At 53.2% G+C, this 24,827-nt stretch overlaps 30 non-coding genes across 30 annotated transcripts; all 30 read right to left on the reverse strand.

Annotated features, from left to right (window-relative positions):
• Positions 1-371: 371 nt before the first annotated feature.
• LOC138555278 (U2 spliceosomal RNA) lies at positions 372-562 on the reverse strand. The gene has a single exon (XR_011298054.1). It is a non-coding gene; the product is annotated as a U2 spliceosomal RNA (small nuclear RNA).
• A 627-nt stretch (positions 563-1,189) lies between these two features.
• Positions 1,190-1,380, reverse strand: LOC138555279 (U2 spliceosomal RNA). Its single transcript, XR_011298055.1, has one exon. It is a non-coding gene; the product is annotated as a U2 spliceosomal RNA (small nuclear RNA).
• Positions 1,381-2,003: 623 nt separating this feature from the next.
• LOC138555280 (U2 spliceosomal RNA) lies at positions 2,004-2,194 on the reverse strand. Its single transcript, XR_011298056.1, has one exon. It is a non-coding gene; the product is annotated as a U2 spliceosomal RNA (small nuclear RNA).
• A 623-nt stretch (positions 2,195-2,817) lies between these two features.
• On the reverse strand, positions 2,818-3,008 carry LOC138555281 (U2 spliceosomal RNA). Its single transcript, XR_011298057.1, has one exon. It is a non-coding gene; the product is annotated as a U2 spliceosomal RNA (small nuclear RNA).
• Positions 3,009-3,635: 627 nt separating this feature from the next.
• LOC138555282 (U2 spliceosomal RNA) lies at positions 3,636-3,826 on the reverse strand. Its single transcript, XR_011298058.1, has one exon. It is a non-coding gene; the product is annotated as a U2 spliceosomal RNA (small nuclear RNA).
• A 623-nt stretch (positions 3,827-4,449) lies between these two features.
• On the reverse strand, positions 4,450-4,640 carry LOC138555283 (U2 spliceosomal RNA). Its single transcript, XR_011298059.1, has one exon. It is a non-coding gene; the product is annotated as a U2 spliceosomal RNA (small nuclear RNA).
• A 623-nt stretch (positions 4,641-5,263) lies between these two features.
• LOC138555284 (U2 spliceosomal RNA) lies at positions 5,264-5,454 on the reverse strand. The gene has a single exon (XR_011298060.1). It is a non-coding gene; the product is annotated as a U2 spliceosomal RNA (small nuclear RNA).
• A 627-nt stretch (positions 5,455-6,081) lies between these two features.
• LOC138555285 (U2 spliceosomal RNA) lies at positions 6,082-6,272 on the reverse strand. Its single transcript, XR_011298061.1, has one exon. It is a non-coding gene; the product is annotated as a U2 spliceosomal RNA (small nuclear RNA).
• Positions 6,273-6,895: 623 nt separating this feature from the next.
• On the reverse strand, positions 6,896-7,086 carry LOC138555286 (U2 spliceosomal RNA). Its single transcript, XR_011298062.1, has one exon. It is a non-coding gene; the product is annotated as a U2 spliceosomal RNA (small nuclear RNA).
• A 626-nt stretch (positions 7,087-7,712) lies between these two features.
• On the reverse strand, positions 7,713-7,899 carry LOC138555312 (U2 spliceosomal RNA). Its single transcript, XR_011298087.1, has one exon. It is a non-coding gene; the product is annotated as a U2 spliceosomal RNA (small nuclear RNA).
• A 627-nt stretch (positions 7,900-8,526) lies between these two features.
• Positions 8,527-8,717, reverse strand: LOC138555287 (U2 spliceosomal RNA). The gene has a single exon (XR_011298063.1). It is a non-coding gene; the product is annotated as a U2 spliceosomal RNA (small nuclear RNA).
• Positions 8,718-9,340: 623 nt separating this feature from the next.
• LOC138555290 (U2 spliceosomal RNA) lies at positions 9,341-9,531 on the reverse strand. Its single transcript, XR_011298065.1, has one exon. It is a non-coding gene; the product is annotated as a U2 spliceosomal RNA (small nuclear RNA).
• A 627-nt stretch (positions 9,532-10,158) lies between these two features.
• LOC138555291 (U2 spliceosomal RNA) lies at positions 10,159-10,349 on the reverse strand. The gene has a single exon (XR_011298066.1). It is a non-coding gene; the product is annotated as a U2 spliceosomal RNA (small nuclear RNA).
• A 623-nt stretch (positions 10,350-10,972) lies between these two features.
• Positions 10,973-11,163, reverse strand: LOC138555292 (U2 spliceosomal RNA). The gene has a single exon (XR_011298067.1). It is a non-coding gene; the product is annotated as a U2 spliceosomal RNA (small nuclear RNA).
• Positions 11,164-11,790: 627 nt separating this feature from the next.
• Positions 11,791-11,981, reverse strand: LOC138555293 (U2 spliceosomal RNA). The gene has a single exon (XR_011298068.1). It is a non-coding gene; the product is annotated as a U2 spliceosomal RNA (small nuclear RNA).
• A 623-nt stretch (positions 11,982-12,604) lies between these two features.
• On the reverse strand, positions 12,605-12,795 carry LOC138555294 (U2 spliceosomal RNA). Its single transcript, XR_011298069.1, has one exon. It is a non-coding gene; the product is annotated as a U2 spliceosomal RNA (small nuclear RNA).
• A 627-nt stretch (positions 12,796-13,422) lies between these two features.
• On the reverse strand, positions 13,423-13,613 carry LOC138555295 (U2 spliceosomal RNA). Its single transcript, XR_011298070.1, has one exon. It is a non-coding gene; the product is annotated as a U2 spliceosomal RNA (small nuclear RNA).
• Positions 13,614-14,236: 623 nt separating this feature from the next.
• Positions 14,237-14,427, reverse strand: LOC138555296 (U2 spliceosomal RNA). The gene has a single exon (XR_011298071.1). It is a non-coding gene; the product is annotated as a U2 spliceosomal RNA (small nuclear RNA).
• A 623-nt stretch (positions 14,428-15,050) lies between these two features.
• LOC138555297 (U2 spliceosomal RNA) lies at positions 15,051-15,241 on the reverse strand. The gene has a single exon (XR_011298072.1). It is a non-coding gene; the product is annotated as a U2 spliceosomal RNA (small nuclear RNA).
• Positions 15,242-15,864: 623 nt separating this feature from the next.
• Positions 15,865-16,055, reverse strand: LOC138555298 (U2 spliceosomal RNA). Its single transcript, XR_011298073.1, has one exon. It is a non-coding gene; the product is annotated as a U2 spliceosomal RNA (small nuclear RNA).
• Positions 16,056-16,678: 623 nt separating this feature from the next.
• On the reverse strand, positions 16,679-16,869 carry LOC138555299 (U2 spliceosomal RNA). Its single transcript, XR_011298074.1, has one exon. It is a non-coding gene; the product is annotated as a U2 spliceosomal RNA (small nuclear RNA).
• Positions 16,870-17,492: 623 nt separating this feature from the next.
• On the reverse strand, positions 17,493-17,683 carry LOC138555301 (U2 spliceosomal RNA). Its single transcript, XR_011298076.1, has one exon. It is a non-coding gene; the product is annotated as a U2 spliceosomal RNA (small nuclear RNA).
• Positions 17,684-18,306: 623 nt separating this feature from the next.
• On the reverse strand, positions 18,307-18,497 carry LOC138555302 (U2 spliceosomal RNA). Its single transcript, XR_011298077.1, has one exon. It is a non-coding gene; the product is annotated as a U2 spliceosomal RNA (small nuclear RNA).
• Positions 18,498-19,124: 627 nt separating this feature from the next.
• On the reverse strand, positions 19,125-19,315 carry LOC138555303 (U2 spliceosomal RNA). Its single transcript, XR_011298078.1, has one exon. It is a non-coding gene; the product is annotated as a U2 spliceosomal RNA (small nuclear RNA).
• A 623-nt stretch (positions 19,316-19,938) lies between these two features.
• On the reverse strand, positions 19,939-20,129 carry LOC138555304 (U2 spliceosomal RNA). Its single transcript, XR_011298079.1, has one exon. It is a non-coding gene; the product is annotated as a U2 spliceosomal RNA (small nuclear RNA).
• A 623-nt stretch (positions 20,130-20,752) lies between these two features.
• Positions 20,753-20,943, reverse strand: LOC138555305 (U2 spliceosomal RNA). The gene has a single exon (XR_011298080.1). It is a non-coding gene; the product is annotated as a U2 spliceosomal RNA (small nuclear RNA).
• A 623-nt stretch (positions 20,944-21,566) lies between these two features.
• LOC138555306 (U2 spliceosomal RNA) lies at positions 21,567-21,757 on the reverse strand. Its single transcript, XR_011298081.1, has one exon. It is a non-coding gene; the product is annotated as a U2 spliceosomal RNA (small nuclear RNA).
• A 623-nt stretch (positions 21,758-22,380) lies between these two features.
• LOC138555307 (U2 spliceosomal RNA) lies at positions 22,381-22,571 on the reverse strand. The gene has a single exon (XR_011298082.1). It is a non-coding gene; the product is annotated as a U2 spliceosomal RNA (small nuclear RNA).
• Positions 22,572-23,194: 623 nt separating this feature from the next.
• LOC138555308 (U2 spliceosomal RNA) lies at positions 23,195-23,385 on the reverse strand. The gene has a single exon (XR_011298083.1). It is a non-coding gene; the product is annotated as a U2 spliceosomal RNA (small nuclear RNA).
• A 623-nt stretch (positions 23,386-24,008) lies between these two features.
• On the reverse strand, positions 24,009-24,199 carry LOC138555309 (U2 spliceosomal RNA). The gene has a single exon (XR_011298084.1). It is a non-coding gene; the product is annotated as a U2 spliceosomal RNA (small nuclear RNA).
• Positions 24,200-24,827: the final 628 nt, after the last annotated feature.

Raw genomic sequence — 24,827 nt, forward strand, 5'->3', positions numbered from 1 at the left:
CCCGTCACCTAGCGGCCGAAAGTCACCCTCAGCTGCCCAGGAGATGCTCCCCCAAGTGCGTCCCCCTCAGATAAGGCTTGGCCGTTCGGGGCCGTTCGGGGCCTTTCAGGGGTGAGGCAGGGCAAGGACAGTGTCCCCCATCTCCTCCTTGTGCTGCTGGCTGGCTGGCTGGCTGGCTCCTTTGCCTTGCTTTGCAGCTCCTGTGAAAAGCAAGCAAAAAGGGCAGACTTTTTTTTCCTCCCGTGACACAACAGCACCTTTTCCGAAACACTGGAAAAAAAAAACACATTTAAACAAAAAAATATTGCAAAGTGCTCTTCTTTCAAGAATTGCTCAGTCTTTCTTTTTCACAGCATTGTTTTCCCCAAGTGGGGAAGTGCACCAGTCCTGGAGGTACTGCAATACCAAGTTGATGCGTGGAGTGGACAGAGCAAGCTCCCATTCCATCTCCCGGTTCCAAAAATCAATTTAATATATGGTCCCCAGATAGAGGACGTATCAGATATTAAACTGATAAGAACAGATACTACACTTGATCTTAGCCAAAAGGCCGAGAAGCGATGTCCACAAAAGCTTTGCCTGAAAGACTGCTGCTCGGCAGCTCCCCTGCTGACTCGGAGCAACGCTCTGCGGCAGAGCCCCAGATTCCTCGGCCAAGAATAGCATTTGCATGACCAGCATGCCCGGCGGTATGGTAAGCATATTTTGCATGGCTCCGCCCCAAGATTTCCATGGGTCCCACAGCGCCTGGTGCGAGACGGCCAGACACAGGCTGCAGAGCTCCACCCAGAGAAGCTGCAGCCCGGCCTGGCACTGGCCCCGTCACCTAGCGGCCGAAAGTCACCCTCAGCTGCCCAGGAGATGCTCCCCCAAGTGCGTCCCCCTCAGATAAGGCTTGGCCGTTCGGGGCCGTTCGGGGCCTTTCAGGGGTGAGGCAGGGCAAGGACAGTGTCCCCCATCTCCTCCTTGTGCTGCTGGCTGGCTGGCTGGCTGGCTCCTTTGCCTTGCTTTGCAGCTCCTGTGAAAAGCAAGCAAAAAGGGCAGACTTTTTTTTCCTCCCGTGACACAACAGCACCTTTTCCGAAACACTGGAAAAAAAAAACACATTTAAACAAAAAAATATTGCAAAGTGCTCTTCTTTCAAGAATTGCTCAGTCTTTCTTTTTCACAGCATTGTTTTCCCCAAGTGGGGAAGTGCACCAGTCCTGGAGGTACTGCAATACCAAGTTGATGCGTGGAGTGGACAGAGCAAGCTCCCATTCCATCTCCCGGTTCCAAAAATCAATTTAATATATGGTCCCCAGATAGAGGACGTATCAGATATTAAACTGATAAGAACAGATACTACACTTGATCTTAGCCAAAAGGCCGAGAAGCGATGCTCACAAAAGCTTTGCCTGAAAGACTGCTGCTCGGCAGCTCCCCTGCTGACTCGGAGCAACGCTCTGCGGCAGAGCCCCAGATTCCTCGGCCAAGAATAGCATTTGCATGACCAGCATGCCCGGCGGTATGGTAAGCATATTTTGCATGGCTCCGCCCCAAGATTTCCATGGGTCCCACAGCGCCTGGTGCGAGACGGCCAGACACAGGCTGCAGAGCTCCACCCAGAGAAGCTGCAGCCCGGCCTGGCACTGGCCCCGTCACCTAGCGGCCGAAAGTCACCCTCAGCTGCCCAGGAGATGCTCCCCCAAGTGCGTCCCCCTCAGATAAGGCTTGGCCGTTCGGGGCCGTTCGGGGCCTTTCAGGGGTGAGGCAGGGCAAGGACAGTGTCCCCCATCTCCTCCTTGTGCTGCTGGCTGGCTGGCTGGCTCCTTTGCCTTGCTTTGCAGCTCCTGTGAAAAGCAAGCAAAAAGGGCAGACTTTTTTTTCCTCCCGTGACACAACAGCACCTTTTCCGAAACACTGGAAAAAAAAAACACATTTAAACAAAAAAATATTGCAAAGTGCTCTTCTTTCAAGAATTGCTCAGTCTTTCTTTTTCACAGCATTGTTTTCCCCAAGTGGGGAAGTGCACCAGTCCTGGAGGTACTGCAATACCAAGTTGATGCGTGGAGTGGACAGAGCAAGCTCCCATTCCATCTCCCGGTTCCAAAAATCAATTTAATATATGGTCCCCAGATAGAGGACGTATCAGATATTAAACTGATAAGAACAGATACTACACTTGATCTTAGCCAAAAGGCCGAGAAGCGATGCCCACAAAAGCTTTGCCTGAAAGACTGCTGCTCGGCAGCTCCCCTGCTGACTCGGAGCAACGCTCTGCGGCAGAGCCCCAGATTCCTCGGCCAAGAATAGCATTTGCATGACCAGCATGCCCGGCGGTATGGTAAGCATATTTTGCATGGCTCCGCCCCAAGATTTCCATGGGTCCCACAGCGCCTGGTGCGAGACGGCCAGACACAGGCTGCAGAGCTCCACCCAGAGAAGCTGCAGCCCGGCCTGGCACTGGCCCCGTCACCTAGCGGCCGAAAGTCACCCTCAGCTGCCCAGGAGATGCTCCCCCAAGTGCGTCCCCCTCAGATAAGGCTTGGCCGTTCGGGGCCGTTCGGGGCCTTTCAGGGGTGAGGCAGGGCAAGGACAGTGTCCCCCATCTCCTCCTTGTGCTGCTGGCTGGCTGGCTGGCTCCTTTGCCTTGCTTTGCAGCTCCTGTGAAAAGCAAGCAAAAAGGGCAGACTTTTTTTTCCTCCCGTGACACAACAGCACCTTTTCCGAAACACTGGAAAAAAAAAACACATTTAAACAAAAAAATATTGCAAAGTGCTCTTCTTTCAAGAATTGCTCAGTCTTTCTTTTTCACAGCATTGTTTTCCCCAAGTGGGGAAGTGCACCAGTCCTGGAGGTACTGCAATACCAAGTTGATGCGTGGAGTGGACAGAGCAAGCTCCCATTCCATCTCCCGGTTCCAAAAATCAATTTAATATATGGTCCCCAGATAGAGGACGTATCAGATATTAAACTGATAAGAACAGATACTACACTTGATCTTAGCCAAAAGGCCGAGAAGCGATGCCCACAAAAGCTTTGCCTGAAAGACTGCTGCTCGGCAGCTCCCCTGCTGACTCGGAGCAACGCTCTGCGGCAGAGCCCCAGATTCCTCGGCCAAGAATAGCATTTGCATGACCAGCATGCCCGGCGGTATGGTAAGCATATTTTGCATGGCTCCGCCCCAAGATTTCCATGGGTCCCACAGCGCCTGGTGCGAGACGGCCAGACACAGGCTGCAGAGCTCCACCCAGAGAAGCTGCAGCCCGGCCTGGCACTGGCCCCGTCACCTAGCGGCCGAAAGTCACCCTCAGCTGCCCAGGAGATGCTCCCCCAAGTGCGTCCCCCTCAGATAAGGCTTGGCCGTTCGGGGCCGTTCGGGGCCTTTCAGGGGTGAGGCAGGGCAAGGACAGTGTCCCCCATCTCCTCCTTGTGCTGCTGGCTGGCTGGCTGGCTGGCTCCTTTGCCTTGCTTTGCAGCTCCTGTGAAAAGCAAGCAAAAAGGGCAGACTTTTTTTTCCTCCCGTGACACAACAGCACCTTTTCCGAAACACTGGAAAAAAAAAACACATTTAAACAAAAAAATATTGCAAAGTGCTCTTCTTTCAAGAATTGCTCAGTCTTTCTTTTTCACAGCATTGTTTTCCCCAAGTGGGGAAGTGCACCAGTCCTGGAGGTACTGCAATACCAAGTTGATGCGTGGAGTGGACAGAGCAAGCTCCCATTCCATCTCCCGGTTCCAAAAATCAATTTAATATATGGTCCCCAGATAGAGGACGTATCAGATATTAAACTGATAAGAACAGATACTACACTTGATCTTAGCCAAAAGGCCGAGAAGCGATGCCCACAAAAGCTTTGCCTGAAAGACTGCTGCTCGGCAGCTCCCCTGCTGACTCGGAGCAACGCTCTGCGGCAGAGCCCCAGATTCCTCGGCCAAGAATAGCATTTGCATGACCAGCATGCCCGGCGGTATGGTAAGCATATTTTGCATGGCTCCGCCCCAAGATTTCCATGGGTCCCACAGCGCCTGGTGCGAGACGGCCAGACACAGGCTGCAGAGCTCCACCCAGAGAAGCTGCAGCCCGGCCTGGCACTGGCCCCGTCACCTAGCGGCCGAAAGTCACCCTCAGCTGCCCAGGAGATGCTCCCCCAAGTGCGTCCCCCTCAGATAAGGCTTGGCCGTTCGGGGCCGTTCGGGGCCTTTCAGGGGTGAGGCAGGGCAAGGACAGTGTCCCCCATCTCCTCCTTGTGCTGCTGGCTGGCTGGCTGGCTCCTTTGCCTTGCTTTGCAGCTCCTGTGAAAAGCAAGCAAAAAGGGCAGACTTTTTTTTCCTCCCGTGACACAACAGCACCTTTTCCGAAACACTGGAAAAAAAAAACACATTTAAACAAAAAAATATTGCAAAGTGCTCTTCTTTCAAGAATTGCTCAGTCTTTCTTTTTCACAGCATTGTTTTCCCCAAGTGGGGAAGTGCACCAGTCCTGGAGGTACTGCAATACCAAGTTGATGCGTGGAGTGGACAGAGCAAGCTCCCATTCCATCTCCCGGTTCCAAAAATCAATTTAATATATGGTCCCCAGATAGAGGACGTATCAGATATTAAACTGATAAGAACAGATACTACACTTGATCTTAGCCAAAAGGCCGAGAAGCGATGCTCACAAAAGCTTTGCCTGAAAGACTGCTGCTCGGCAGCTCCCCTGCTGACTCGGAGCAACGCTCTGCGGCAGAGCCCCAGATTCCTCGGCCAAGAATAGCATTTGCATGACCAGCATGCCCGGCGGTATGGTAAGCATATTTTGCATGGCTCCGCCCCAAGATTTCCATGGGTCCCACAGCGCCTGGTGCGAGACGGCCAGACACAGGCTGCAGAGCTCCACCCAGAGAAGCTGCAGCCCGGCCTGGCACTGGCCCCGTCACCTAGCGGCCGAAAGTCACCCTCAGCTGCCCAGGAGATGCTCCCCCAAGTGCGTCCCCCTCAGATAAGGCTTGGCCGTTCGGGGCCGTTCGGGGCCCTTCAGGGGTGAGGCAGGGCAAGGACAGTGTCCCCCATCTCCTCCTTGTGCTGCTGGCTGGCTGGCTGGCTCCTTTGCCTTGCTTTGCAGCTCCTGTGAAAAGCAAGCAAAAAGGGCAGACTTTTTTTTCCTCCCGTGACACAACAGCACCTTTTCCGAAACACTGGAAAAAAAAAACACATTTAAACAAAAAAATATTGCAAAGTGCTCTTCTTTCAAGAATTGCTCAGTCTTTCTTTTTCACAGCATTGTTTTCCCCAAGTGGGGAAGTGCACCAGTCCTGGAGGTACTGCAATACCAAGTTGATGCGTGGAGTGGACAGAGCAAGCTCCCATTCCATCTCCCGGTTCCAAAAATCAATTTAATATATGGTCCCCAGATAGAGGACGTATCAGATATTAAACTGATAAGAACAGATACTACACTTGATCTTAGCCAAAAGGCCGAGAAGCGATGTCCACAAAAGCTTTGCCTGAAAGACTGCTGCTCGGCAGCTCCCCTGCTGACTCGGAGCAACGCTCTGCGGCAGAGCCCCAGATTCCTCGGCCAAGAATAGCATTTGCATGACCAGCATGCCCGGCGGTATGGTAAGCATATTTTGCATGGCTCCGCCCCAAGATTTCCATGGGTCCCACAGCGCCTGGTGCGAGACGGCCAGACACAGGCTGCAGAGCTCCACCCAGAGAAGCTGCAGCCCGGCCTGGCACTGGCCCCGTCACCTAGCGGCCGAAAGTCACCCTCAGCTGCCCAGGAGATGCTCCCCCAAGTGCGTCCCCCTCAGATAAGGCTTGGCCGTTCGGGGCCGTTCGGGGCCTTTCAGGGGTGAGGCAGGGCAAGGACAGTGTCCCCCATCTCCTCCTTGTGCTGCTGGCTGGCTGGCTGGCTGGCTCCTTTGCCTTGCTTTGCAGCTCCTGTGAAAAGCAAGCAAAAAGGGCAGACTTTTTTTTCCTCCCGTGACACAACAGCACCTTTTCCGAAACACTGGAAAAAAAAAACACATTTAAACAAAAAAATATTGCAAAGTGCTCTTCTTTCAAGAATTGCTCAGTCTTTCTTTTTCACAGCATTGTTTTCCCCAAGTGGGGAAGTGCACCAGTCCTGGAGGTACTGCAATACCAAGTTGATGCGTGGAGTGGACAGAGCAAGCTCCCATTCCATCTCCCGGTTCCAAAAATCAATTTAATATATGGTCCCCAGATAGAGGACGTATCAGATATTAAACTGATAAGAACAGATACTACACTTGATCTTAGCCAAAAGGCCGAGAAGCGATGCTCACAAAAGCTTTGCCTGAAAGACTGCTGCTCGGCAGCTCCCCTGCTGACTCGGAGCAACGCTCTGCGGCAGAGCCCCAGATTCCTCGGCCAAGAATAGCATTTGCATGACCAGCATGCCCGGCGGTATGGTAAGCATATTTTGCATGGCTCCGCCCCAAGATTTCCATGGGTCCCACAGCGCCTGGTGCGAGACGGCCAGACACAGGCTGCAGAGCTCCACCCAGCCAAGCTGCAGCCCGGCCTGGCACTGGCCCCGTCACCTAGCGGCCGAAAGTCACCCTCAGCTGCCCAGGAGATGCTCCCCCAAGTGCGTCCCCCTCAGATAAGGCTTGGCCGTTCGGGGCCGTTCGGGGCCTTTCAGGGGTGAGGCAGGGCAAGGACAGTGTCCCCCATCTCCTCCTTGTGCTGCTGGCTGGCTGGCTGGCTCCTTTGCCTTGCTTTGCAGCTCCTGTGAAAAGCAAGCAAAAAGGGCAGACTTTTTTTTCCTCCCGTGACACAACAGCACCTTTTCCGAAACACTGGAAAAAAAAAACACATTTAAACAAAAAAATATTGCAAAGTGCTCTTCTTTCAAGAATTGCTCAGTCTTTCTTTTTCACAGCATTGTTTTCCCCAAGTGGGGAAGTGCACCAGTCCTGGAGGTACTGCAATACCAAGTTGATGCGTGGAGTGGACAGAGCAAGCTCCCATTCCATCTCCCGGTTCCAAAAATCAATTTAATATATGGTCCCCAGATAGAGGACGTATCAGATATTAAACTGATAAGAACAGATACTACACTTGATCTTAGCCAAAAGGCCGAGAAGCGATGTCCACAAAAGCTTTGCCTGAAAGACTGCTGCTCGGCAGCTCCCCTGCTGACTCGGAGCAACGCTCTGCGGCAGAGCCCCAGATTCCTCGGCCAAGAATAGCATTTGCATGACCAGCATGCCCGGCGGTATGGTAAGCATATTTTGCATGGCTCCGCCCCAAGATTTCCATGGGTCCCACAGCGCCTGGTGCGAGACGGCCAGACACAGGCTGCAGAGCTCCACCCAGAGAAGCTGCAGCCCGGCCTGGCACTGGCCCCGTCACCTAGCGGCCGAAAGTCACCCTCAGCTGCCCAGGAGATGCTCCCCCAAGTGCGTCCCCCTCAGATAAGGCTTGGCCGTTCGGGGCCGTTCGGGGCCTTTCAGGGGTGAGGCAGGGCAAGGACAGTGTCCCCCATCTCCTCCTTGTGCTGCTGGCTGGCTGGCTGGCTGGCTCCTTTGCCTTGCTTTGCAGCTCCTGTGAAAAGCAAGCAAAAAGGGCAGACTTTTTTTTCCTCCCGTGACACAACAGCACCTTTTCCGAAACACTGGAAAAAAAAAACACATTTAAACAAAAAAATATTGCAAAGTGCTCTTCTTTCAAGAATTGCTCAGTCTTTCTTTTTCACAGCATTGTTTTCCCCAAGTGGGAAGTGCACCAGGGAGGTACTGCAATACCAAGTTGATGCGTGGAGTGGACAGAGCAAGCTCCCATTCCATCTCCCGGTTCCAAAAATCAATTTAATATATGGTCCCCAGATAGAGGACGTATCAGATATTAAACTGATAAGAACAGATACTACACTTGATCTTAGCCAAAAGGCCGAGAAGCGATGCCCACAAAAGCTTTGCCTGAAAGACTGCTGCTCGGCAGCTCCCCTGCTGACTCGGAGCAACGCTCTGCGGCAGAGCCCCAGATTCCTCGGCCAAGAATAGCATTTGCATGACCAGCATGCCCGGCGGTATGGTAAGCATATTTTGCATGGCTCCGCCCCAAGATTTCCATGGGTCCCACAGCGCCTGGTGCGAGACGGCCAGACACAGGCTGCAGAGCTCCACCCAGAGAAGCTGCAGCCCGGCCTGGCACTGGCCCCGTCACCTAGCGGCCGAAAGTCACCCTCAGCTGCCCAGGAGATGCTCCCCCAAGTGCGTCCCCCTCAGATAAGGCTTGGCCGTTCGGGGCCGTTCGGGGCCTTTCAGGGGTGAGGCAGGGCAAGGACAGTGTCCCCCATCTCCTCCTTGTGCTGCTGGCTGGCTGGCTGGCTGGCTCCTTTGCCTTGCTTTGCAGCTCCTGTGAAAAGCAAGCAAAAAGGGCAGACTTTTTTTTCCTCCCGTGACACAACAGCACCTTTTCCGAAACACTGGAAAAAAAAAACACATTTAAACAAAAAAATATTGCAAAGTGCTCTTCTTTCAAGAATTGCTCAGTCTTTCTTTTTCACAGCATTGTTTTCCCCAAGTGGGGAAGTGCACCAGTCCTGGAGGTACTGCAATACCAAGTTGATGCGTGGAGTGGACAGAGCAAGCTCCCATTCCATCTCCCGGTTCCAAAAATCAATTTAATATATGGTCCCCAGATAGAGGACGTATCAGATATTAAACTGATAAGAACAGATACTACACTTGATCTTAGCCAAAAGGCCGAGAAGCGATGCTCACAAAAGCTTTGCCTGAAAGACTGCTGCTCGGCAGCTCCCCTGCTGACTCGGAGCAACGCTCTGCGGCAGAGCCCCAGATTCCTCGGCCAAGAATAGCATTTGCATGACCAGCATGCCCGGCGGTATGGTAAGCATATTTTGCATGGCTCCGCCCCAAGATTTCCATGGGTCCCACAGCGCCTGGTGCGAGACGGCCAGACACAGGCTGCAGAGCTCCACCCAGCCAAGCTGCAGCCCGGCCTGGCACTGGCCCCGTCACCTAGCGGCCGAAAGTCACCCTCAGCTGCCCAGGAGATGCTCCCCCAAGTGCGTCCCCCTCAGATAAGGCTTGGCCGTTCGGGGCCGTTCGGGGCCTTTCAGGGGTGAGGCAGGGCAAGGACAGTGTCCCCCATCTCCTCCTTGTGCTGCTGGCTGGCTGGCTGGCTCCTTTGCCTTGCTTTGCAGCTCCTGTGAAAAGCAAGCAAAAAGGGCAGACTTTTTTTTCCTCCCGTGACACAACAGCACCTTTTCCGAAACACTGGAAAAAAAAAACACATTTAAACAAAAAAATATTGCAAAGTGCTCTTCTTTCAAGAATTGCTCAGTCTTTCTTTTTCACAGCATTGTTTTCCCCAAGTGGGGAAGTGCACCAGTCCTGGAGGTACTGCAATACCAAGTTGATGCGTGGAGTGGACAGAGCAAGCTCCCATTCCATCTCCCGGTTCCAAAAATCAATTTAATATATGGTCCCCAGATAGAGGACGTATCAGATATTAAACTGATAAGAACAGATACTACACTTGATCTTAGCCAAAAGGCCGAGAAGCGATGTCCACAAAAGCTTTGCCTGAAAGACTGCTGCTCGGCAGCTCCCCTGCTGACTCGGAGCAACGCTCTGCGGCAGAGCCCCAGATTCCTCGGCCAAGAATAGCATTTGCATGACCAGCATGCCCGGCGGTATGGTAAGCATATTTTGCATGGCTCCGCCCCAAGATTTCCATGGGTCCCACAGCGCCTGGTGCGAGACGGCCAGACACAGGCTGCAGAGCTCCACCCAGAGAAGCTGCAGCCCGGCCTGGCACTGGCCCCGTCACCTAGCGGCCGAAAGTCACCCTCAGCTGCCCAGGAGATGCTCCCCCAAGTGCGTCCCCCTCAGATAAGGCTTGGCCGTTCGGGGCCGTTCGGGGCCTTTCAGGGGTGAGGCAGGGCAAGGACAGTGTCCCCCATCTCCTCCTTGTGCTGCTGGCTGGCTGGCTGGCTGGCTCCTTTGCCTTGCTTTGCAGCTCCTGTGAAAAGCAAGCAAAAAGGGCAGACTTTTTTTTCCTCCCGTGACACAACAGCACCTTTTCCGAAACACTGGAAAAAAAAAACACATTTAAACAAAAAAATATTGCAAAGTGCTCTTCTTTCAAGAATTGCTCAGTCTTTCTTTTTCACAGCATTGTTTTCCCCAAGTGGGGAAGTGCACCAGTCCTGGAGGTACTGCAATACCAAGTTGATGCGTGGAGTGGACAGAGCAAGCTCCCATTCCATCTCCCGGTTCCAAAAATCAATTTAATATATGGTCCCCAGATAGAGGACGTATCAGATATTAAACTGATAAGAACAGATACTACACTTGATCTTAGCCAAAAGGCCGAGAAGCGATGCTCACAAAAGCTTTGCCTGAAAGACTGCTGCTCGGCAGCTCCCCTGCTGACTCGGAGCAACGCTCTGCGGCAGAGCCCCAGATTCCTCGGCCAAGAATAGCATTTGCATGACCAGCATGCCCGGCGGTATGGTAAGCATATTTTGCATGGCTCCGCCCCAAGATTTCCATGGGTCCCACAGCGCCTGGTGCGAGACGGCCAGACACAGGCTGCAGAGCTCCACCCAGCCAAGCTGCAGCCCGGCCTGGCACTGGCCCCGTCACCTAGCGGCCGAAAGTCACCCTCAGCTGCCCAGGAGATGCTCCCCCAAGTGCGTCCCCCTCAGATAAGGCTTGGCCGTTCGGGGCCGTTCGGGGCCTTTCAGGGGTGAGGCAGGGCAAGGACAGTGTCCCCCATCTCCTCCTTGTGCTGCTGGCTGGCTGGCTGGCTCCTTTGCCTTGCTTTGCAGCTCCTGTGAAAAGCAAGCAAAAAGGGCAGACTTTTTTTTCCTCCCGTGACACAACAGCACCTTTTCCGAAACACTGGAAAAAAAAAACACATTTAAACAAAAAAATATTGCAAAGTGCTCTTCTTTCAAGAATTGCTCAGTCTTTCTTTTTCACAGCATTGTTTTCCCCAAGTGGGGAAGTGCACCAGTCCTGGAGGTACTGCAATACCAAGTTGATGCGTGGAGTGGACAGAGCAAGCTCCCATTCCATCTCCCGGTTCCAAAAATCAATTTAATATATGGTCCCCAGATAGAGGACGTATCAGATATTAAACTGATAAGAACAGATACTACACTTGATCTTAGCCAAAAGGCCGAGAAGCGATGCCCACAAAAGCTTTGCCTGAAAGACTGCTGCTCGGCAGCTCCCCTGCTGACTCGGAGCAACGCTCTGCGGCAGAGCCCCAGATTCCTCGGCCAAGAATAGCATTTGCATGACCAGCATGCCCGGCGGTATGGTAAGCATATTTTGCATGGCTCCGCCCCAAGATTTCCATGGGTCCCACAGCGCCTGGTGCGAGACGGCCAGACACAGGCTGCAGAGCTCCACCCAGAGAAGCTGCAGCCCGGCCTGGCACTGGCCCCGTCACCTAGCGGCCGAAAGTCACCCTCAGCTGCCCAGGAGATGCTCCCCCAAGTGCGTCCCCCTCAGATAAGGCTTGGCCGTTCGGGGCCGTTCGGGGCCTTTCAGGGGTGAGGCAGGGCAAGGACAGTGTCCCCCATCTCCTCCTTGTGCTGCTGGCTGGCTGGCTGGCTGGCTCCTTTGCCTTGCTTTGCAGCTCCTGTGAAAAGCAAGCAAAAAGGGCAGACTTTTTTTTCCTCCCGTGACACAACAGCACCTTTTCCGAAACACTGGAAAAAAAAAACACATTTAAACAAAAAAATATTGCAAAGTGCTCTTCTTTCAAGAATTGCTCAGTCTTTCTTTTTCACAGCATTGTTTTCCCCAAGTGGGGAAGTGCACCAGTCCTGGAGGTACTGCAATACCAAGTTGATGCGTGGAGTGGACAGAGCAAGCTCCCATTCCATCTCCCGGTTCCAAAAATCAATTTAATATATGGTCCCCAGATAGAGGACGTATCAGATATTAAACTGATAAGAACAGATACTACACTTGATCTTAGCCAAAAGGCCGAGAAGCGATGCCCACAAAAGCTTTGCCTGAAAGACTGCTGCTCGGCAGCTCCCCTGCTGACTCGGAGCAACGCTCTGCGGCAGAGCCCCAGATTCCTCGGCCAAGAATAGCATTTGCATGACCAGCATGCCCGGCGGTATGGTAAGCATATTTTGCATGGCTCCGCCCCAAGATTTCCATGGGTCCCACAGCGCCTGGTGCGAGACGGCCAGACACAGGCTGCAGAGCTCCACCCAGAGAAGCTGCAGCCCGGCCTGGCACTGGCCCCGTCACCTAGCGGCCGAAAGTCACCCTCAGCTGCCCAGGAGATGCTCCCCCAAGTGCGTCCCCCTCAGATAAGGCTTGGCCGTTCGGGGCCGTTCGGGGCCTTTCAGGGGTGAGGCAGGGCAAGGACAGTGTCCCCCATCTCCTCCTTGTGCTGCTGGCTGGCTGGCTGGCTCCTTTGCCTTGCTTTGCAGCTCCTGTGAAAAGCAAGCAAAAAGGGCAGACTTTTTTTTCCTCCCGTGACACAACAGCACCTTTTCCGAAACACTGGAAAAAAAAAACACATTTAAACAAAAAAATATTGCAAAGTGCTCTTCTTTCAAGAATTGCTCAGTCTTTCTTTTTCACAGCATTGTTTTCCCCAAGTGGGGAAGTGCACCAGTCCTGGAGGTACTGCAATACCAAGTTGATGCGTGGAGTGGACAGAGCAAGCTCCCATTCCATCTCCCGGTTCCAAAAATCAATTTAATATATGGTCCCCAGATAGAGGACGTATCAGATATTAAACTGATAAGAACAGATACTACACTTGATCTTAGCCAAAAGGCCGAGAAGCGATGCCCACAAAAGCTTTGCCTGAAAGACTGCTGCTCGGCAGCTCCCCTGCTGACTCGGAGCAACGCTCTGCGGCAGAGCCCCAGATTCCTCGGCCAAGAATAGCATTTGCATGACCAGCATGCCCGGCGGTATGGTAAGCATATTTTGCATGGCTCCGCCCCAAGATTTCCATGGGTCCCACAGCGCCTGGTGCGAGACGGCCAGACACAGGCTGCAGAGCTCCACCCAGAGAAGCTGCAGCCCGGCCTGGCACTGGCCCCGTCACCTAGCGGCCGAAAGTCACCCTCAGCTGCCCAGGAGATGCTCCCCCAAGTGCGTCCCCCTCAGATAAGGCTTGGCCGTTCGGGGCCGTTCGGGGCCTTTCAGGGGTGAGGCAGGGCAAGGACAGTGTCCCCCATCTCCTCCTTGTGCTGCTGGCTGGCTGGCTGGCTGGCTCCTTTGCCTTGCTTTGCAGCTCCTGTGAAAAGCAAGCAAAAAGGGCAGACTTTTTTTTCCTCCCGTGACACAACAGCACCTTTTCCGAAACACTGGAAAAAAAAAACACATTTAAACAAAAAAATATTGCAAAGTGCTCTTCTTTCAAGAATTGCTCAGTCTTTCTTTTTCACAGCATTGTTTTCCCCAAGTGGGGAAGTGCACCAGTCCTGGAGGTACTGCAATACCAAGTTGATGCGTGGAGTGGACAGAGCAAGCTCCCATTCCATCTCCCGGTTCCAAAAATCAATTTAATATATGGTCCCCAGATAGAGGACGTATCAGATATTAAACTGATAAGAACAGATACTACACTTGATCTTAGCCAAAAGGCCGAGAAGCGATGCCCACAAAAGCTTTGCCTGAAAGACTGCTGCTCGGCAGCTCCCCTGCTGACTCGGAGCAACGCTCTGCGGCAGAGCCCCAGATTCCTCGGCCAAGAATAGCATTTGCATGACCAGCATGCCCGGCGGTATGGTAAGCATATTTTGCATGGCTCCGCCCCAAGATTTCCATGGGTCCCACAGCGCCTGGTGCGAGACGGCCAGACACAGGCTGCAGAGCTCCACCCAGAGAAGCTGCAGCCCGGCCTGGCACTGGCCCCGTCACCTAGCGGCCGAAAGTCACCCTCAGCTGCCCAGGAGATGCTCCCCCAAGTGCGTCCCCCTCAGATAAGGCTTGGCCGTTCGGGGCCGTTCGGGGCCTTTCAGGGGTGAGGCAGGGCAAGGACAGTGTCCCCCATCTCCTCCTTGTGCTGCTGGCTGGCTGGCTGGCTCCTTTGCCTTGCTTTGCAGCTCCTGTGAAAAGCAAGCAAAAAGGGCAGACTTTTTTTTCCTCCCGTGACACAACAGCACCTTTTCCGAAACACTGGAAAAAAAAAACACATTTAAACAAAAAAATATTGCAAAGTGCTCTTCTTTCAAGAATTGCTCAGTCTTTCTTTTTCACAGCATTGTTTTCCCCAAGTGGGGAAGTGCACCAGTCCTGGAGGTACTGCAATACCAAGTTGATGCGTGGAGTGGACAGAGCAAGCTCCCATTCCATCTCCCGGTTCCAAAAATCAATTTAATATATGGTCCCCAGATAGAGGACGTATCAGATATTAAACTGATAAGAACAGATACTACACTTGATCTTAGCCAAAAGGCCGAGAAGCGATGCTCACAAAAGCTTTGCCTGAAAGACTGCTGCTCGGCAGCTCCCCTGCTGACTCGGAGCAACGCTCTGCGGCAGAGCCCCAGATTCCTCGGCCAAGAATAGCATTTGCATGACCAGCATGCCCGGCGGTATGGTAAGCATATTTTGCATGGCTCCGCCCCAAGATTTCCATGGGTCCCACAGCGCCTGGTGCGAGACGGCCAGACACAGGCTGCAGAGCTCCACCCAGAGAAGCTGCAGCCCGGCCTGGCACTGGCCCCGTCACCTAGCGGCCGAAAGTCACCCTCAGCTGCCCAGGAGATGCTCCCCCAAGTGCGTCCCCCTCAGATAAGGCTTGGCCGTTCGGGGCCGTTCGGGGCCTTTCAGGGGTGAGGCAGGGCAAGGACAGTGTCCCCCATCTCCTCCTTGTGCTGCTGGCTGGCTGGCTGGCTCCTTTGCCTTGCTTTGCAGCTCCTGTGAAAAGCAAGCAAAAAGGGCAGACTTTTTTTTCCTCCCGTGACACAACAGCACCTTTTCCGAAACACTGGAAAAAAAAAACACATTTAAACAAAAAAATATTGCAAAGTGCTCTTCTTTCAAGAATTGCTCAGTCTTTCTTTTTCACAGCATTGTTTTCCCCAAGTGGGGAAGTGCACCAGTCCTGGAGGTACTGCAATACCAAGTTGATGCGTGGAGTGGACAGAGCAAGCTCCCATTCCATCTCCCGGTTCCAAAAATCAATTTAATATATGGTCCCCAGATAGAGGACGTATCAGATATTAAACTGATAAGAACAGATACTACACTTGATCTTAGCCAAAAGGCCGAGAAGCGATGCCCACAAAAGCTTTGCCTGAAAGACTGCTGCTCGGCAGCTCCCCTGCTGACTCGGAGCAACGCTCTGCGGCAGAGCCCCAGATTCCTCGGCCAAGAATAGCATTTGCATGACCAGCATGCCCGGCGGTATGGTAAGCATATTTTGCATGGCTCCGCCCCAAGATTTCCATGGGTCCCACAGCGCCTGGTGCGAGACGGCCAGACACAGGCTGCAGAGCTCCACCCAGAGAAGCTGCAGCCCGGCCTGGCACTGGCCCCGTCACCTAGCGGCCGAAAGTCACCCTCAGCTGCCCAGGAGATGCTCCCCCAAGTGCGTCCCCCTCAGATAAGGCTTGGCCGTTCGGGGCCGTTCGGGGCCTTTCAGGGGTGAGGCAGGGCAAGGACAGTGTCCCCCATCTCCTCCTTGTGCTGCTGGCTGGCTGGCTGGCTCCTTTGCCTTGCTTTGCAGCTCCTGTGAAAAGCAAGCAAAAAGGGCAGACTTTTTTTTCCTCCCGTGACACAACAGCACCTTTTCCGAAACACTGGAAAAAAAAAACACATTTAAACAAAAAAATATTGCAAAGTGCTCTTCTTTCAAGAATTGCTCAGTCTTTCTTTTTCACAGCATTGTTTTCCCCAAGTGGGGAAGTGCACCAGTCCTGGAGGTACTGCAATACCAAGTTGATGCGTGGAGTGGACAGAGCAAGCTCCCATTCCATCTCCCGGTTCCAAAAATCAATTTAATATATGGTCCCCAGATAGAGGACGTATCAGATATTAAACTGATAAGAACAGATACTACACTTGATCTTAGCCAAAAGGCCGAGAAGCGATGCCCACAAAAGCTTTGCCTGAAAGACTGCTGCTCGGCAGCTCCCCTGCTGACTCGGAGCAACGCTCTGCGGCAGAGCCCCAGATTCCTCGGCCAAGAATAGCATTTGCATGACCAGCATGCCCGGCGGTATGGTAAGCATATTTTGCATGGCTCCGCCCCAAGATTTCCATGGGTCCCACAGCGCCTGGTGCGAGACGGCCAGACACAGGCTGCAGAGCTCCACCCAGAGAAGCTGCAGCCCGGCCTGGCACTGGCCCCGTCACCTAGCGGCCGAAAGTCACCCTCAGCTGCCCAGGAGATGCTCCCCCAAGTGCGTCCCCCTCAGATAAGGCTTGGCCGTTCGGGGCCGTTCGGGGCCTTTCAGGGGTGAGGCAGGGCAAGGACAGTGTCCCCCATCTCCTCCTTGTGCTGCTGGCTGGCTGGCTGGCTCCTTTGCCTTGCTTTGCAGCTCCTGTGAAAAGCAAGCAAAAAGGGCAGACTTTTTTTTCCTCCCGTGACACAACAGCACCTTTTCCGAAACACTGGAAAAAAAAAACACATTTAAACAAAAAAATATTGCAAAGTGCTCTTCTTTCAAGAATTGCTCAGTCTTTCTTTTTCACAGCATTGTTTTCCCCAAGTGGGGAAGTGCACCAGTCCTGGAGGTACTGCAATACCAAGTTGATGCGTGGAGTGGACAGAGCAAGCTCCCATTCCATCTCCCGGTTCCAAAAATCAATTTAATATATGGTCCCCAGATAGAGGACGTATCAGATATTAAACTGATAAGAACAGATACTACACTTGATCTTAGCCAAAAGGCCGAGAAGCGATGCCCACAAAAGCTTTGCCTGAAAGACTGCTGCTCGGCAGCTCCCCTGCTGACTCGGAGCAACGCTCTGCGGCAGAGCCCCAGATTCCTCGGCCAAGAATAGCATTTGCATGACCAGCATGCCCGGCGGTATGGTAAGCATATTTTGCATGGCTCCGCCCCAAGATTTCCATGGGTCCCACAGCGCCTGGTGCGAGACGGCCAGACACAGGCTGCAGAGCTCCACCCAGAGAAGCTGCAGCCCGGCCTGGCACTGGCCCCGTCACCTAGCGGCCGAAAGTCACCCTCAGCTGCCCAGGAGATGCTCCCCCAAGTGCGTCCCCCTCAGATAAGGCTTGGCCGTTCGGGGCCGTTCGGGGCCTTTCAGGGGTGAGGCAGGGCAAGGACAGTGTCCCCCATCTCCTCCTTGTGCTGCTGGCTGGCTGGCTGGCTCCTTTGCCTTGCTTTGCAGCTCCTGTGAAAAGCAAGCAAAAAGGGCAGACTTTTTTTTCCTCCCGTGACACAACAGCACCTTTTCCGAAACACTGGAAAAAAAAAACACATTTAAACAAAAAAATATTGCAAAGTGCTCTTCTTTCAAGAATTGCTCAGTCTTTCTTTTTCACAGCATTGTTTTCCCCAAGTGGGGAAGTGCACCAGTCCTGGAGGTACTGCAATACCAAGTTGATGCGTGGAGTGGACAGAGCAAGCTCCCATTCCATCTCCCGGTTCCAAAAATCAATTTAATATATGGTCCCCAGATAGAGGACGTATCAGATATTAAACTGATAAGAACAGATACTACACTTGATCTTAGCCAAAAGGCCGAGAAGCGATGCCCACAAAAGCTTTGCCTGAAAGACTGCTGCTCGGCAGCTCCCCTGCTGACTCGGAGCAACGCTCTGCGGCAGAGCCCCAGATTCCTCGGCCAAGAATAGCATTTGCATGACCAGCATGCCCGGCGGTATGGTAAGCATATTTTGCATGGCTCCGCCCCAAGATTTCCATGGGTCCCACAGCGCCTGGTGCGAGACGGCCAGACACAGGCTGCAGAGCTCCACCCAGAGAAGCTGCAGCCCGGCCTGGCACTGGCCCCGTCACCTAGCGGCCGAAAGTCACCCTCAGCTGCCCAGGAGATGCTCCCCCAAGTGCGTCCCCCTCAGATAAGGCTTGGCCGTTCGGGGCCGTTCGGGGCCTTTCAGGGGTGAGGCAGGGCAAGGACAGTGTCCCCCATCTCCTCCTTGTGCTGCTGGCTGGCTGGCTGGCTCCTTTGCCTTGCTTTGCAGCTCCTGTGAAAAGCAAGCAAAAAGGGCAGACTTTTTTTTCCTCCCGTGACACAACAGCACCTTTTCCGAAACACTGGAAAAAAAAAACACATTTAAACAAAAAAATATTGCAAAGTGCTCTTCTTTCAAGAATTGCTCAGTCTTTCTTTTTCACAGCATTGTTTTCCCCAAGTGGGGAAGTGCACCAGTCCTGGAGGTACTGCAATACCAAGTTGATGCGTGGAGTGGACAGAGCAAGCTCCCATTCCATCTCCCGGTTCCAAAAATCAATTTAATATATGGTCCCCAGATAGAGGACGTATCAGATATTAAACTGATAAGAACAGATACTACACTTGATCTTAGCCAAAAGGCCGAGAAGCGATGCCCACAAAAGCTTTGCCTGAAAGACTGCTGCTCGGCAGCTCCCCTGCTGACTCGGAGCAACGCTCTGCGGCAGAGCCCCAGATTCCTCGGCCAAGAATAGCATTTGCATGACCAGCATGCCCGGCGGTATGGTAAGCATATTTTGCATGGCTCCGCCCCAAGATTTCCATGGGTCCCACAGCGCCTGGTGCGAGACGGCCAGACACAGGCTGCAGAGCTCCACCCAGAGAAGCTGCAGCCCGGCCTGGCACTGGCCCCGTCACCTAGCGGCCGAAAGTCACCCTCAGCTGCCCAGGAGATGCTCCCCCAAGTGCGTCCCCCTCAGATAAGGCTTGGCCGTTCGGGGCCGTTCGGGGCCTTTCAGGGGTGAGGCAGGGCAAGGACAGTGTCCCCCATCTCCTCCTTGTGCTGCTGGCTGGCTGGCTGGCTGGCTCCTTTGCCTTGCTTTGCAGCTCCTGTGAAAAGCAAGCAAAAAGGGCAGACTTTTTTTTCCTCCCGTGACACAACAGCACCTTTTCCGAAACACTGGAAAAAAAAAACACATTTAAACAAAAAAATATTGCAAAGTGCTCTTCTTTCAAGAATTGCTCAGTCTTTCTTTTTCACAGCATTGTTTTCCCCAAGTGGGGAAGTGCACCAGTCCTGGAGGTACTGCAATACCAAGTTGATGCGTGGAGTGGACAGAGCAAGCTCCCATTCCATCTCCCGGTTCCAAAAATCAATTTAATATATGGTCCCCAGATAGAGGACGTATCAGATATTAAACTGATAAGAACAGATACTACACTTGATCTTAGCCAAAAGGCCGAGAAGCGATGCCCACAAAAGCTTTGCCTGAAAGACTGCTGCTCGGCAGCTCCCCTGCTGACTCGGAGCAACGCTCTGCGGCAGAGCCCCAGATTCCTCGGCCAAGAATAGCATTTGCATGACCAGCATGCCCGGCGGTATGGTAAGCATATTTTGCATGGCTCCGCCCCAAGATTTCCATGGGTCCCACAGCGCCTGGTGCGAGACGGCCAGACACAGGCTGCAGAGCTCCACCCAGAGAAGCTGCAGCCCGGCCTGGCACTGGCCCCGTCACCTAGCGGCCGAAAGTCACCCTCAGCTGCCCAGGAGATGCTCCCCCAAGTGCGTCCCCCTCAGATAAGGCTTGGCCGTTCGGGGCCGTTCGGGGCCTTTCAGGGGTGAGGCAGGGCAAGGACAGTGTCCCCCATCTCCTCCTTGTGCTGCTGGCTGGCTGGCTGGCTCCTTTGCCTTGCTTTGCAGCTCCTGTGAAAAGCAAGCAAAAAGGGCAGACTTTTTTTTCCTCCCGTGACACAACAGCACCTTTTCCGAAACACTGGAAAAAAAAAACACATTTAAACAAAAAAATATTGCAAAGTGCTCTTCTTTCAAGAATTGCTCAGTCTTTCTTTTTCACAGCATTGTTTTCCCCAAGTGGGGAAGTGCACCAGTCCTGGAGGTACTGCAATACCAAGTTGATGCGTGGAGTGGACAGAGCAAGCTCCCATTCCATCTCCCGGTTCCAAAAATCAATTTAATATATGGTCCCCAGATAGAGGACGTATCAGATATTAAACTGATAAGAACAGATACTACACTTGATCTTAGCCAAAAGGCCGAGAAGCGATGCCCACAAAAGCTTTGCCTGAAAGACTGCTGCTCGGCAGCTCCCCTGCTGACTCGGAGCAACGCTCTGCGGCAGAGCCCCAGATTCCTCGGCCAAGAATAGCATTTGCATGACCAGCATGCCCGGCGGTATGGTAAGCATATTTTGCATGGCTCCGCCCCAAGATTTCCATGGGTCCCACAGCGCCTGGTGCGAGACGGCCAGACACAGGCTGCAGAGCTCCACCCAGAGAAGCTGCAGCCCGGCCTGGCACTGGCCCCGTCACCTAGCGGCCGAAAGTCACCCTCAGCTGCCCAGGAGATGCTCCCCCAAGTGCGTCCCCCTCAGATAAGGCTTGGCCGTTCGGGGCCGTTCGGGGCCTTTCAGGGGTGAGGCAGGGCAAGGACAGTGTCCCCCATCTCCTCCTTGTGCTGCTGGCTGGCTGGCTGGCTCCTTTGCCTTGCTTTGCAGCTCCTGTGAAAAGCAAGCAAAAAGGGCAGACTTTTTTTTCCTCCCGTGACACAACAGCACCTTTTCCGAAACACTGGAAAAAAAAAACACATTTAAACAAAAAAATATTGCAAAGTGCTCTTCTTTCAAGAATTGCTCAGTCTTTCTTTTTCACAGCATTGTTTTCCCCAAGTGGGGAAGTGCACCAGTCCTGGAGGTACTGCAATACCAAGTTGATGCGTGGAGTGGACAGAGCAAGCTCCCATTCCATCTCCCGGTTCCAAAAATCAATTTAATATATGGTCCCCAGATAGAGGACGTATCAGATATTAAACTGATAAGAACAGATACTACACTTGATCTTAGCCAAAAGGCCGAGAAGCGATGCCCACAAAAGCTTTGCCTGAAAGACTGCTGCTCGGCAGCTCCCCTGCTGACTCGGAGCAACGCTCTGCGGCAGAGCCCCAGATTCCTCGGCCAAGAATAGCATTTGCATGACCAGCATGCCCGGCGGTATGGTAAGCATATTTTGCATGGCTCCGCCCCAAGATTTCCATGGGTCCCACAGCGCCTGGTGCGAGACGGCCAGACACAGGCTGCAGAGCTCCACCCAGAGAAGCTGCAGCCCGGCCTGGCACTGGCCCCGTCACCTAGCGGCCGAAAGTCACCCTCAGCTGCCCAGGAGATGCTCCCCCAAGTGCGTCCCCCTCAGATAAGGCTTGGCCGTTCGGGGCCGTTCGGGGCCTTTCAGGGGTGAGGCAGGGCAAGGACAGTGTCCCCCATCTCCTCCTTGTGCTGCTGGCTGGCTGGCTGGCTCCTTTGCCTTGCTTTGCAGCTCCTGTGAAAAGCAAGCAAAAAGGGCAGACTTTTTTTTCCTCCCGTGACACAACAGCACCTTTTCCGAAACACTGGAAAAAAAAAACACATTTAAACAAAAAAATATTGCAAAGTGCTCTTCTTTCAAGAATTGCTCAGTCTTTCTTTTTCACAGCATTGTTTTCCCCAAGTGGGGAAGTGCACCAGTCCTGGAGGTACTGCAATACCAAGTTGATGCGTGGAGTGGACAGAGCAAGCTCCCATTCCATCTCCCGGTTCCAAAAATCAATTTAATATATGGTCCCCAGATAGAGGACGTATCAGATATTAAACTGATAAGAACAGATACTACACTTGATCTTAGCCAAAAGGCCGAGAAGCGATGCCCACAAAAGCTTTGCCTGAAAGACTGCTGCTCGGCAGCTCCCCTGCTGACTCGGAGCAACGCTCTGCGGCAGAGCCCCAGATTCCTCGGCCAAGAATAGCATTTGCATGACCAGCATGCCCGGCGGTATGGTAAGCATATTTTGCATGGCTCCGCCCCAAGATTTCCATGGGTCCCACAGCGCCTGGTGCGAGACGGCCAGACACAGGCTGCAGAGCTCCACCCAGAGAAGCTGCAGCCCGGCCTGGCACTGGCCCCGTCACCTAGCGGCCGAAAGTCACCCTCAGCTGCCCAGGAGATGCTCCCCCAAGTGCGTCCCCCTCAGATAAGGCTTGGCCGTTCGGGGCCGTTCGGGGCCTTTCAGGGGTGAGGCAGGGCAAGGACAGTGTCCCCCATCTCCTCCTTGTGCTGCTGGCTGGCTGGCTGGCTCCTTTGCCTTGCTTTGCAGCTCCTGTGAAAAGCAAGCAAAAAGGGCAGACTTTTTTTTCCTCCCGTGACACAACAGCACCTTTTCCGAAACACTGGAAAAAAAAAACACATTTAAACAAAAAAATATTGCAAAGTGCTCTTCTTTCAAGAATTGCTCAGTCTTTCTTTTTCACAGCATTGTTTTCCCCAAGTGGGGAAGTGCACCAGTCCTGGAGGTACTGCAATACCAAGTTGATGCGTGGAGTGGACAGAGCAAGCTCCCATTCCATCTCCCGGTTCCAAAAATCAATTTAATATATGGTCCCCAGATAGAGGACGTATCAGATATTAAACTGATAAGAACAGATACTACACTTGATCTTAGCCAAAAGGCCGAGAAGCGATGCCCACAAAAGCTTTGCCTGAAAGACTGCTGCTCGGCAGCTCCCCTGCTGACTCGGAGCAACGCTCTGCGGCAGAGCCCCAGATTCCTCGGCCAAGAATAGCATTTGCATGACCAGCATGCCCGGCGGTATGGTAAGCATATTTTGCATGGCTCCGCCCCAAGATTTCCATGGGTCCCACAGCGCCTGGTGCGAGACGGCCAGACACAGGCTGCAGAGCTCCACCCAGAGAAGCTGCAGCCCGGCCTGGCACTGGCCCCGTCACCTAGCGGCCGAAAGTCACCCTCAGCTGCCCAGGAGATGCTCCCCCAAGTGCGTCCCCCTCAGATAAGGCTTGGCCGTTCGGGGCCGTTCGGGGCCTTTCAGGGGTGAGGCAGGGCAAGGACAGTGTCCCCCATCTCCTCCTTGTGCTGCTGGCTGGCTGGCTGGCTCCTTTGCCTTGCTTTGCAGCTCCTGTGAAAAGCAAGCAAAAAGGGCAGACTTTTTTTTCCTCCCGTGACACAACAGCACCTTTTCCGAAACACTGGAAAAAAAAAACACATTTAAACAAAAAAATATTGCAAAGTGCTCTTCTTTCAAGAATTGCTCAGTCTTTCTTTTTCACAGCATTGTTTTCCCCAAGTGGGGAAGTGCACCAGTCCTGGAGGTACTGCAATACCAAGTTGATGCGTGGAGTGGACAGAGCAAGCTCCCATTCCATCTCCCGGTTCCAAAAATCAATTTAATATATGGTCCCCAGATAGAGGACGTATCAGATATTAAACTGATAAGAACAGATACTACACTTGATCTTAGCCAAAAGGCCGAGAAGCGATGCCCACAAAAGCTTTGCCTGAAAGACTGCTGCTCGGCAGCTCCCCTGCTGACTCGGAGCAACGCTCTGCGGCAGAGCCCCAGATTCCTCGGCCAAGAATAGCATTTGCATGACCAGCATGCCCGGCGGTATGGTAAGCATATTTTGCATGGCTCCGCCCCAAGATTTCCATGGGTCCCACAGCGCCTGGTGCGAGACGGCCAGACACAGGCTGCAGAGCTCCACCCAGAGAAGCTGCAGCCCGGCCTGGCACTGGCCCCGTCACCTAGCGGCCGAAAGTCACCCTCAGCTGCCCAGGAGATGCTCCCCCAAGTGCGTCCCCCTCAGATAAGGCTTGGCCGTTCGGGGCCGTTCGGGGCCTTTCAGGGGTGAGGCAGGGCAAGGACAGTGTCCCCCATCTCCTCCTTGTGCTGCTGGCTGGCTGGCTGGCTCCTTTGCCTTGCTTTGCAGCTCCTGTGAAAAGCAAGCAAAAAGGGCAGACTTTTTTTTCCTCCCGTGACACAACAGCACCTTTTCCGAAACACTGGAAAAAAAAAACACATTTAAACAAAAAAATATTGCAAAGTGCTCTTCTTTCAAGAATTGCTCAGTCTTTCTTTTTCACAGCATTGTTTTCCCCAAGTGGGGAAGTGCACCAGTCCTGGAGGTACTGCAATACCAAGTTGATGCGTGGAGTGGACAGAGCAAGCTCCCATTCCATCTCCCGGTTCCAAAAATCAATTTAATATATGGTCCCCAGATAGAGGACGTATCAGATATTAAACTGATAAGAACAGATACTACACTTGATCTTAGCCAAAAGGCCGAGAAGCGATGCCCACAAAAGCTTTGCCTGAAAGACTGCTGCTCGGCAGCTCCCCTGCTGACTCGGAGCAACGCTCTGCGGCAGAGCCCCAGATTCCTCGGCCAAGAATAGCATTTGCATGACCAGCATGCCCGGCGGTATGGTAAGCATATTTTGCATGGCTCCGCCCCAAGATTTCCATGGGTCCCACAGCGCCTGGTGCGAGACGGCCAGACACAGGCTGCAGAGCTCCACCCAGAGAAGCTGCAGCCCGGCCTGGCACTGGCCCCGTCACCTAGCGGCCGAAAGTCACCCTCAGCTGCCCAGGAGATGCTCCCCCAAGTGCGTCCCCCTCAGATAAGGCTTGGCCGTTCGGGGCCGTTCGGGGCCTTTCAGGGGTGAGGCAGGGCAAGGACAGTGTCCCCCATCTCCTCCTTGTGCTGCTGGCTGGCTGGCTGGCTGGCTCCTTTGCCTTGCTTTGCAGCTCCTGTGAAAAGCAAGCAAAAAGGGCAGACTTTTTTTTCCTCCCGTGACACAACAGCACCTTTTCCGAAACACTGGAAAAAAAAAACACATTTAAACAAAAAAATATTGCAAAGTGCTCTTCTTTCAAGAATTGCTCAGTCTTTCTTTTTCACAGCATTGTTTTCCCCAAGTGG

Source organism: Ambystoma mexicanum, unplaced genomic scaffold (assembly GCF_040938575.1).
Source record: "Ambystoma mexicanum isolate Mex_15411 unplaced genomic scaffold, UKY_AmexF1_1 Mex_scaf181, whole genome shotgun sequence".
Classification (NCBI taxonomy): Eukaryota; Metazoa; Chordata; class Amphibia; order Caudata; family Ambystomatidae; genus Ambystoma; species Ambystoma mexicanum.